The 12,449-nt window shown below is 43.4% G+C and overlaps 1 long non-coding RNA gene and 1 other non-coding gene across 2 annotated transcripts; one reads left to right on the plus strand and one right to left on the minus strand.

The window, feature by feature from the left end:
* Positions 1–7,594: 7,594 nt before the first annotated feature.
* Positions 7,595–7,666, minus strand: trnat-cgu (transfer RNA threonine (anticodon CGU)). The gene has a single exon. It is a non-coding gene; the product is annotated as a tRNA-Thr (tRNA).
* A 181-nt stretch (positions 7,667–7,847) lies between these two features.
* Positions 7,848–10,508, plus strand: LOC149979020 (uncharacterized). Its single transcript, XR_016485490.1, has 2 exons — positions 7,848–8,229; positions 9,773–10,508. It is a non-coding gene; the product is annotated as an uncharacterized LOC149979020 (long non-coding RNA).
* Positions 10,509–12,449: the final 1,941 nt, after the last annotated feature.

Here is a 12,449-nt window from a genome sequence, read left to right on the forward strand (position 1 = left end):
AATGTTCCCTAGACCCTTGCTCCCTACCTCTCCACTAGATACATCAGAATGTTCCCTAGACCCTTGCTCCCTACCCCTCTACTAGATACATCAGAATGTTCCCTAGACCCTTGCTCCCTACCTCTCCACTAGCTACATCAGAATTTTCCCTAGACCCTTGTTCCCTACCCCTCTACTAGATACATCAGAATGTTCCCTAGACCCTTGCTCCCTACCTCTCCACTAGCTACATGAGAATGTTCCCTAGACCCTTGTTCCCTACCCCTCCACTAGCTACATCAGAATGTTCCCTAGACCCTTGTTCCCTACCCCTCCACTAGCTACATCAGAATGTTCCCTAGACCCTTGTTCCCTACCCCTCTACTAGATACATCAGAATGTTCCCTAGACCCTTGCTCCCTACCTCTCCACTAGATACATCAGAATGTTCCCTAGACCTTTGCTCCCTACCTCTCCACTAGCTACATCAGAATGTTCCCTAGACCCTTGCTCCCTACCTCTCCACTAGATACATCAGAATGTTCCCTAGACCCTTGCTCCCTACCTCTCCACTAGCTACATCAGAATGTTCCCTAGACCCTTACTCCCCCCTTCTCCACTAGCTACATCAGAATGTTCCCTAGACCCTTGCTCCCTACCTCTCCACTAGCTACATCAGAATGTTCCCTAGACCCTTGCTCCCTACCCCTCTACTAGATACATCAGAATGTTCCCTAGACCCTTGCTCCCTAGAACCTTGCTCCCTACCTCTCTACTAGATACATCAGAATGTTCCCTAGACCCTTGCTCCCTACCCCTCTACTAGATACATCAGAATGTTCCCTAGACCCTTGCTCCCTACCTCTCCACTAGCTACATCAGAATGTTCCCTAGACCCTTGCTCCCTACCTCTCCACTAGATACATCAGAATGTTCCCTAGACCCTTGCTCCCTACCCCTCTACTAGATACATCAGAATGTTCCCTAGACCCTTGCTCCCTACCTCTCCACTAGCTACATCAGAATGTTCCCTAGACCCTTGTTCCCTACCCCTCTACTAGATACATCAGAATGTTCCCTAGACCCTTGCTCCCTACCTCTCCACTAGCTACATGAGAATGTTCCCTAGACCCTTGTTCCCTACCCCTCCACTAGCTACATCAGAATGTTCCCTAGACCCTTGTTCCCTACCCCTCCACTAGCTACATCAGAATGTTCCCTAGACCCTTGTTCCCTACCCCTCTACTAGATACATCAGAATGTTCCCTAGACCCTTGCTCCCTACCTCTCCACTAGATACATCAGAATGTTCCCTAGACCTTTGCTCCCTACCTCTCCACTAGCTACATCAGAATGTTCCCTAGACCCTTGCTCCCTACCTCTCCACTAGATACATCAGAATGTTCCCTAGACCCTTGCTCCCTACCTCTCCACTAGCTACATCAGAATGTTCCCTAGACCCTTACTCCCCCCTTCTCCACTAGCTACATCAGAATGTTCCCTAGACCCTTGCTCCCTACCTCTCCACTAGCTACATCAGAATGTTCCCTAGACCCTTGCTCCCTACCCCTCTACTAGATACATCAGAATGTTCCCTAGACCCTTGCTCCCTACCTCTTTACTAGATACATCAGAATGTTCCCTAGACCCTTGCTCCCTACCTCTTTACTAGATACATCAGAATGTTCCCTAGACCCTTGTTCCCTACCTCTCCACTAGATACATCAGAATGTTCCCTAGACCCTTGCTCCCTAGACCCTTGCTCCCTACCTCTCTACTAGATACATCAGAATGTTCCCTAGACCCTTGCTCCCTACCCCTCTACTAGATACATCAGAATGTTCCCTAGACCCTTGCTCCCTACCTCTCTACTAGCTACCTCAGCATGTTCCCTAGACCCTTGCTCCCTAGACCCTTGCTCCCTACCCCTCTACTAGATACATCAGTCTAAGGCTGGGATTCAATTTGGACAACGCTACCTTTACATGTCATTTCCTGATTGAGCCAACAAATGCAGTGTTTACCATAATTGTGGTCTCCGCTAATTTAAACATAAAAAAAAAAAAATGTTTTTACCTTTATTTTACGAGGCAAGTCAGTTAAGAACAAATTCTTATTTTCAATGACGGCCTAGGAACAGTGACTTTAAAACGCTGTGCATTGTGGACAAGGCGTGATCGGATTGAATCCCAGCTTTGACTCCGTTAGAGCAATCAAATCAAATCAAATGTAATGTATAAAGCCCTTCTGACATCAGCTGATGTCACAAAGTGCTGTACAGAAACCCAGCCTAAAACCCCAAACAGCAAGCAATGCAGATGTAGAAGCACGGTGGCTAGGAAAAACTCTCTAGAGCAAGGCCCTGGTTCCAACCTTCTTTCCTTCCTTCCTTCCATCCTTCTTTCCTTCTTTCCTTCCTGACTTCCTTCCTTCCTGTCTTCCTTCCTCATCTGACTCTGGACTGAATAGCTGACAGCTGCACAGAACTCATTGTACAGGTCCTAAAGCAACATAATAAGCTTTGGACAAGTAAGCGTGAGTCAGCTTGATGTACACAGCCTGGGCGGGACGCTAGTCTATTACAGAGCCTTATCCCCAATCTGAACCTCTATGGGATCGGTGACCCCCCCCCCCACAGGACAGTTGAGCTAACGTGCGCTAATGTGATTAGCATGAGGTTGTAAGTAACAAGAACATTTCCCAGGACATCTGATATCTGATATTGGCAGAAAGCTTAAATTATTGTTAATCTAACTGCACTGTCCAATTTACAGTAGCTATTACAGTGAAATAATACCATGCTATTGTTTGAGGAGAGTGCACAGTTATGTACTTGAAAATGTATCAATAAACCAATTAGACACATTTGGCAAGACTTGATACAACATTTTGAACAGAAATGCAATGCTTCATTGAATCAGTCTAAAACATTGCGTGTACACTGCTGCCATCTAGTGGCCAAAATCTAAATTGCGGCTAAACTGGAATAGTACATGGTGGCCTTTCTCTTGCATTTCAAAGATGGTAAAAAAAAAATAGCCATGTTTTATCTTTGTATGATCTTTTCCCAGATCTAATATGTTATATTATCCTACACTAATTTCACATTTCCACAAACTTCAAAGTGTTTCCTTTCAAATGGTATCAATAATATGCATATCCTTGCTTCAGGTCCTGAGCTACAGGCAGTTAGATTTGGGTCATTTTAGGAGAAAAATTGAAGAAAAAAAAAAAGGGTCCAATCCTTAAGAGGTTGTTGATGTTCAGTTCCAAGCATAGAGACACTGGGTCCCATAGTTCTTAGTGTTTTGGTATGAGTGGACTTGGTGCTGGTCCCTAGTGGTTACATACAATGATGAGAATAACTAAATAGTCATTATTCAGAATAACAAAACTTCCCACTCTCAAGGGAAATATGTTTATTTAATTAGTATGAAAATCTGATAAAGGAAAATTATATTATAGGATGTAATGGTAAAATGTGAATGTTTATCATTAAATCCTTCTATCTTGAACATCTCTTTTCGACTTGACGAAGAATACGCCTTTGATAAAAATGTTTCCAACAGGTCAAAGTTATTTCCCGGGTTTTTTTTTCTGTTCACTGCACTAACATTCCAAACCAAAAACCATGTGTGGTTCATTATTGTGATCCCTGGTCAGAGAACCGCACTGGCCCTTTAAATGACCTACTGCACCGTACTCAAATCAACAACTACGTTGTGACAACTTCGACCCAGTGTATACTATATGTCTGTGTCTGGAACGGCAACCTATTCTCTATAGTAAACTACGTTTGAAGGTGCATAGGGAATAGGGTGCGATTTGAGACATGAAGGGCCTGGTCAAAAATAGCACACTAGGGAATAGGGTGCGATTTGGGACATGAAGGCCCTGGTCAAAAATCGCACACTAGGGAATAGGGTGTGATTTTGGGACGTTTAGGTTCCTGGTCAAAAATAGCACACTAGGGAATAGGGTGTGATTTTGGGACGTTTAGGTTCCTGGTCAAAAATAGCACACTAGGGAATAGGGTGCGATCTGGGACATGAAGGCCCTGGTCAAAAATAGCACACTAGGAAATAGGGTGCGATTTGGGACATGAAGGCCCTGGTCAAAAATTGCACACTAGGGAATAGGGTGTGATTTGGGACGTACCACATGTCATCAAATCAACAACGTAGTCATATCCTCAGTAAATGCCGACTGTATGAGCGACATGCTAATAGTGGAGATAACATAGTCTGTCATAAATCACACATTCCCTCAGCCTGCCTGTGGTGATCTATTTTAAAACATGATTCGTGTCAGTGGGAAAACATCCGGAGGGGTTTAGCACCCTGCGTACGGGGACGTGTGTGTGTGTGTGTGTGTGTGTGTGTGTGTGTGTGTGTGTGTGTGTGTGTGTGTGTGGAGGGTTTTAATTACAAACTAATCAAGCATTTCTGGACTAGGTGTGAGAACTATGAAGCTGTTGGTGAGGATCACACACAGATATAGTCACTGACGTTTTCAGCTAAACATTCAGGGCCTGGAGCAGAAACACGACGCGGGTGCACACACACACACACACACACACACACAGTTATACACAGTCATACACACACACACACACAGTCACACACACACACAGTCATACACACACACACACAAACACACAGTCATACACACACACACACACAGTCATACACACACACACACAGTCATACACACACACACACACACAGTCATACACACACACACACAGTCATACACACACACACACACAGTCACACAGTCATACACACACACACACAGTCATACACACACACACACACAGTCATACACACAGTCATACACACACACACAGTCTCACACACACACACACAGTCACACACACACACACTCCTACGTGCTCGCTCACACACAGGGATTCTGGTCTGAATCCCATGTCAGACAGGAAAAACATTTGGTGGGATTCTAGGTATCCTACCACACCATCTCCTGCCGTTGTACCCTCGAGCAAGGCACTTGACCCCTAAACTACTCCAGGGGTGTCACATTGTGGCTCTACAGGTTCAGATGAACTGGGTGATCTTGTGGGCCAGAAACTGGGACTTTGTAGGCCAGTTGAGAGGAGAGAACACTACTCACCTTGCCAACAAAGACCCACCCTCTAACACACCAGGACCAATGGAACAACAAAGACCCACCCTCTAACACACCAGGACCAATGGAACAACAAAGACCCACCCTCTAACACACCAGGACCAATGGAACAACAAAGACCCACCCTCTAACACACCAGGACCAATGGAACAACAAAGACCCACCCTCTAACACACCAGGACCAATGGAACAACAAAGACCCACCCTCTAACACACCAGGACCAATGGAACATTGGCTAAAACATGGCTAGTTGTGAAACACACTAATGATCTATTTACTGAATTAAACGATATAGATAATGTTGAAAAGAGAAGGAAGGGACAATAGTAAGTTTTGGTAGACAGAAGGTGCTCTTTGGTAAAAGGGATACATTTTGTCACTCTTCATATATTCAATTAAAATGCCTTTATTTGTATAGCATATTCAATGCAAAGATTAAAAACTCTGATTCAAAACTAAGGTTAAACAAAGTTTTTAATCGTTGTTTCCATTGAACATGCTATACAAATAAAGGCATTTTAATTAATGCCTTGGTGCCTTGGTCCTCCCTTATTTTTGTATATTTTACCTATATTTAACTTGGCAAGTCAGTTAAAAACATATTTTATTTACAATGAAGGCCTACCCCAATGACACTGGGCCAATTGTGTGCCACTCATATGCGCCTCCCAATCACAGCCAGGAATCAAACCAGAGTCTGTAGTGACATCTCAAGCACAGAGATGCAGTGGATTAGAGCGCTTCGCCACTCGGGAGCCCCAAGACAATGTATTTGTCTACTTTAATGTACTACTAAGATTGTATTTATTCATTCCAAATGGGTAAAAAAAAAAACTGTAAAGTTGCTTTGAACATAAAACTATTGTTGTGAAGCAAAGACAATGATCAATCTGCATTACGCTAATCTATCCACTGAAATTACCTTGTTGTCCTCAAGTGAACCGTCTTGCTCTCATACTTCAGCGTTCAGTTGAGAGAGAAATTGGCCTGGTCTCTTTGTAGCTCAAAAGTATTTAGGGTAAGGGAAAGAGTTAACTACAGTAAAAAAAAACGTCCTCACAGATGTACCCATCATGTAAACCTATCGATCATAGCTACAGTCGGCCACACCACGAGCGCGTCATCCTTGCACAGGTTGGGCACACTGTCCAAAGCGCACAGTTGGAACACGAGGGGAAACTTGTTGAGTTCTAGAGCCCACGACCAGGGTTCCCTTTCGCAATCCCCAAACAACGTTCATGTTATGAGTAAAATCCTTTAGGAAAAATGTATATGCTGTCTTCCAAAAAGCAGGTTTAATTGTCCAGTCAGACACGAAACAGATTTCAGAATGGGCTCTATCGGCATGGAACATAGACCCATCGCTCCAAAGACAGTTGAATATTCTCCTAAAGGTATTCCTGAACAAAAAAGCAGTAGGCTACGGTGCGTCCCGGACCAGTAACGTTGCCCGGGGAAATATAAACCCACCTGATCTCTCTCCCTCTCTCTGCGTGTGTACTGACCGATCGTCCCGTACAGAACCTAGAGACAGTAGCCCAAACCCAGTGGCTCTGGCTGTGCTGTGTGGGCCGCATAGTGCGAGCCTCCTTTTCAGGCCCTCCCTAAAATGGAATTCTAGGTGGTGGTGACTAGGCAGTAGGTATGTCGAGCTCCATGCGTGCGCAAATCCAGAATAACAGTCCTGGAGACAGTTGAGATCGTGCAGTAACCATTGCCACCAAATGGAAAGGTTTGGCTCTGCACTCTCGCATGTAAAAGTGTGGGGAGTAAATTACTATTGTACCTTCCTCTTCCCAAACAATAATCAGAAAAACGAGGTGTTCGTATGCCATAAGGATTTATCAAGTTTGAGTAAAATATAAAGTTATAACGTTGATTTGCCTAACATATTTAGGCCTATATTATCAGGCTATATTGTTACGGCATTGGATTGAAAACAAGATCTATATTTACAAACATGCATATTTACAAAGATAGACAAGAACTCAGTCTTAGTCTAGTTGTAGTTTTTTTTTCATCCATGTGTCATTCATTCTATGATGGCTGATCTCTCATCTGATCTGTATATAAAATCTCAGTGGGCTACTTAACTGGTCGATACACACTATTGTAGTTGGAGCGCCGACTGGTGGTCATTAGGAGGGGCGTGCTAAAATAAACGTCTGAAACAAAAGTTTAAGATTTTTAGCTGTTAAACTGTTTAACTTTGATTTCTCCTAGATTTGTTTTAGCTCTAAACTTGTTTTTACCTTGATGTCTACAATTTATTGTCTTGATGAACACCATTTATGTATGAGAAGTCTTTTAGCATATAACTTTTACATTGTACATGGTTGAGATTTAAACGTTTTATCAACGCATTAACTTAATATTGAGTTCGAAATATGTATCAAATATCACCATGAAGTATCACGTTGGAACTGTCCCGTTTTAAAAATGTGTCCACCGTGGACTTCGTTTCCGAGGCACGGACGGGGATCGAGCCCGCGATCTTCGGTTTACGAGACCGACGCCTTACCACTTGGCCACCGCGCCTGGTAATAGTGCGAAGGAAAAATATGAGTTTTCAAACCTTTTTCCTGCCAATTGACTGAATCTGTTTGGAAAATGTTATGGATGATACAAATATATTTATTGATAGTAGCACGTTTTTATGACGCGCAATCTCAAACATACATCTTCAAACCAAGACCGTGTCATCTTCCAGTTGACCACTTAGCTAAGCTTAGCTAAAACTGACGTTGGTAGCTAGCTACTGGAAGTTAGCTACACGGGTCGTTTTCAAAATGTGACTTTAGCCGCTAGAAAGCAAAATAGGATGATGATGATGATGCCCGATACGTATTGTGTTTATTATCAGCAGTGATCGATTGTAAATGACGCTGTTTTAGGACACGCCCTGTCCACGTGTTCCTGAATGTAGCACTGCACCCGGATGTAGTGGGTGACTAAGCTAAGGATCATGTTGCTAGCTCGGTTTGGTATCTCGACCATTCAAACGTTATATGTTGACGATTATGTGATTTATAGCTAGATAGAGAACTTGGATGCAGATTGCAAGCGTGGCTCATTTTAACCTGTGCGCGTGGGTCATTTTGGTAAGTCCTAGGAATGTTCCTAGCTCAGCAAAGATGTAGCTGGCTAGCTAACCATATGAGATCAATACAGTACATCCAGTTCTGTACCGGTGTCATTGTCAGAAGTGGTCACCAAAAGTTGCAAATTCATGGAATTTTGTTCGAATACATACTAATACTATTATCTGTCTGATATGTGCACCGCACTGTAACAAGTTGCAATGTTGTTAGCTAGCTACAATAACATTACCATGTTGTTAGCTAGCTACAATAACATTACCATGTTGTTAGCTAGCTACAATAACATTACCATGTTGTTAGCTAGCTACAATAACATTACCATGTTGTTAGCTAGCTACAATAACATTACCATGTTGTTAGCTAGCTACAATACCATTACAATGTTGTTAGCTAGCTACAATACCATTACAATGTTGTTAGCTAGCTACAATACCATTACAATGTTGTTAGCTAGCTACAATACCATTACAATGTTGTTAGCTAGCAACAATAACATTACAATGTTGTTAGCTAGCTACAATACCATTACCATGTTGTTAGCTAGCTACAATACCATTACCATGTTGTTAGCTAGCTACAATAACATTACAATGTTCTTAGCTAGCTACAATAACATTACCATGTTGTTAGCTAGCTACAATACCATTACCATGTTGTTAGCTAGCCATAATAACATTACAATGTTGTTAGCTAGCTACAATACCATTACAATGTTGTTAGCTAGCTACAATACCATTACAATGATGTTAGCTAGCTACAATACCATTACCATGTTGTTAGCTAGCCATAATAACGTTACGATGTTGTTAGCTAGCCATAATAACGTTACAATGTTGTTAGCTAGCCATAATAACGTTACGATGTTGTTAGCTAGCCATAATAACGTTACGATGTTGTTAGCTAGCCATAATAACGTTACGATGTTGTTAGCTAGCCATAATAACGTTACGATGTTGTTAGCTAGCCATAATAACGTTACAATGTTGTTAGCTAGCTACAATAGTTACAATGTTGTTAGCTAGCTACAATAGTTACAATGTTGTTAGCTAGCTACAATAGTTACAATGTTGTTAGCTAGCTACAATAGTTACAATGTTGTTAGCTAGCTACAATAGTTACAATGTTGTTAGCTAGCTACAATAGTTACAATGTTGTTAGCTAGCTACAATAGTTACAATGTTGTTAGCTAGCTACAATAGTTACAATGTTGTTAGCTAGCTACAATAGTTACAATGTTGTTAGCTAGCTACAATAACATTACAATGTTGTCAGCTTCGTTTCAAAGCTCAGGCTAAGTTCCACATGTGTTCCGTGGAACACACAGTATTATTCAGGTTCCCTGAATCAGGGCAGTGAAATGTGTTCTATAAGATCATACGTGTGCGTGTTTCACTTTTTTGACCATGCGAGTTCTCATTTAGATACAACAGAGTAGCCTACCTATGTTACTTACCGTAACTGAATTTCATATTCCATTCTATATTCATAATATTGCATTTATATATAACCTGGTTAAACTACATTCCCAACCGTTCCTTTGCAGGTGAGGAAGCCTTGAAATCAGCACTACTGCAGGAGGAACCCGGGAGAGGCTGGAGAGACCCTGAACTGACACCCCAGCCCTGTCCCAAGCCTATAAATCAGCACTACTGCAGGAGGAACCTGGGAGAGGCTGGAGAGACCCTGAACTGACACGCCAGCCCTGTCCCAAGCCATCGTTGATCTTCCACGTCTCCATGTCCCAGGTGTAGGTTAAACCCTGAAGTCCCACCCCTGTGACATCCCTGGGTCCCCTCCCCAGCCTCAGCACCAGCCTCAGCCCCTCTGACGACCTACCATGCCCCTGATCGTGGATGCTGTGTGGGCCGTGTGGAGCATCGGGGCCGGGGTCTATGACTACTTCCACACCAGTGCCATGGAGGAACGCATCGGCAACCTGGAGAGTGTCCTCACCATCCACCAGTGTGTCATAGCAGCTCTGTCCGCAGGCCTCGTCCTCCTCATGACCTACATACTGTGGAGAAAACACTGAAGCCATGGTTGTATTCAGTCAGTGAGATGGCACCGGGGGCAGGAGTTTCCCCCTAGGTACAGATCTTGGATCATTTCCCCCTCCCTCAATCCTATCTGTAACCAGTAGTGGGGGAAAATACTAAACTGACCCAAGATCAGCATCTAGGGGCAACTTCACCCTACTCTAGCGGAGATGGGAGATGAGACGGCCCTAGATACTCCAGACCTAAGGACTGCATTACGGATAGCATCGGCTACTCACCAGACTAACATCCAGTCCCAAATCACTCCCTAACCCTCCCCCATTGTCTTATGTCATATCATGCGATGACTGTCAGTTTAGGGGCGGGGCATCGTGTAGGAGTGACGCCACCTAGCATAAGATAAGGACCTTGGCACTAACCCTTGGGTGTTGGCAGATCTGAAGGGTCTTGATAGGTATAAGCAGTGTAACGCTGGATCATCACATTACTACTGGAGCTCAACAGACAGTCCTCAACCCCTCCCTAGTCCTTCCCCTCGGCCCTGACCCTCAAATGAACGGTCTGGATAGGTATGACAACCGGGTAGATATAGGATTCTGTTTCATCAAAGCGCTACTATTGGAAGACGAACTGAAGAGACTACGAGGAGTTGCTTGTGGAAGCTTCCTGGTGGAAAGTAGCACAGTGCAAAGGCTCTATCAGAGCTGGTTGGAGTAGAGTCATCCCTCCAGGTCTCGTTCATTACTCTGCTGTTACTTGGAACGGGATTGAGAGGAAGTCTGGGAGCTGAGGGAAGCTGGAGAGGGGTTCTTCAATCTGAGAGCTTGAGTGCCGTGTTGACTGTAGCCTGGTCCCCAGATCTGTTTGTGCTATTGTGTCAACTCCTTGCCATGCCAAACATGGAATTGACATGATAGCACCAACAGATCTGGGACCCGTCTATCATGACTGGCTGTGATCAGAAAACACTGTATTTTGCTACTGTGTGGATACTGACGTCTCTAGCCTGGTCCCTGATCTGTTTGTGCTGTCTTGCCAACAATGACCATAAGGACCGTAGGCGTGGGCAAAACCATACAAACAGATCTAGGACCAGGCTAACTCAGGCCATCATCCATTGAATGTGATTGATTCATTTTGGTCCTGTTATATTGCCGAAAGGGATTTGTGAAACATGGCTTCTGTCCATGTCACTGTAGAATAAGCCAACATAATGATGACACTGTTGGGACTAAACATTATAAACCGCTTTTCTTAAAAAGGTGTTTATCTTTCTCTTACATGGACGATTTCAGACAGTTTAAGCCTAGTCCTTAGAATAAAAAGCCTGGTCAATGGAGAATCTCCGTTAAGTTAATATATTTTTATTATTTTTAGCCCAGGACTAGACTTCAACTGTCTGAAATCTTCCATGTAAGAGAAAGATAAACACCTTTTTTTTAAAAGTTACTGTCGAGGTTAAACATTGTTACACGTTTCCATGATGATGACACCTTTTAACGGTTTTCTCTGTATTTGTACTTCATAACATCTCCTTTTTAAAATCATGCTTTTATCATTGTTGGATCTGTTCCCTGTCTACTTGGTTCACTATTATCATGTCTGTCGGCCATTGTTGGATCTGTTCCCTGTCTACTTGGTTCACTATTATCATGTCTGTCGGCCATTGTTGGATCTGTTCCCTGTCTACTTGGTTCACTATTATCATGTCTGTCGGCCATTGTTGGATCTGTTCCCTGTCTACTTGGTTCACTATTATCATGTCTGTCGGCCATTGTTGGATCTGTTCCCTGTCTACTTGGTTCACTATTATCATGTCTGTTGGCCATTGTTGGATCTGTTCCCTGTCTACTTGGTTCACTATTATCATGTCTGTCGGCCATTGTTGGGTCTGTTCCCTGTCTCCCTGGTTCACTATTATCATGTCTGTCGGCCATTGTTGGATCTGTTCCCTGTCTCCCTGGTTCACTATTATCATGTCTGTCGGCCATTGTTGGATCTGTTCCCTGTCTCCCTGGTTCACTATTATCATGTCTGTCGGCCATTGTTGGATCTGTTCCCTGTCTACTTGGTTCACTATTATCATGTCTGTCGGCCATTGTTGGATCTGTTCCCTGTCTACTTGGTTCACTATTATCATGTCTGTCGGCCATTGTTGGATCTGTTCCCTGTCTACCTGGTTCACTATTATCATGTCTGTCGGCCATTGTTGTCGACTCAAGT

This window comes from Oncorhynchus mykiss, chromosome 13 (genome assembly GCF_057628025.1).
Source record: "Oncorhynchus mykiss isolate SJ-2025 chromosome 13, ASM5762802v1, whole genome shotgun sequence".
NCBI lineage: Eukaryota > Metazoa > Chordata > Actinopteri > Salmoniformes > Salmonidae > Oncorhynchus > Oncorhynchus mykiss.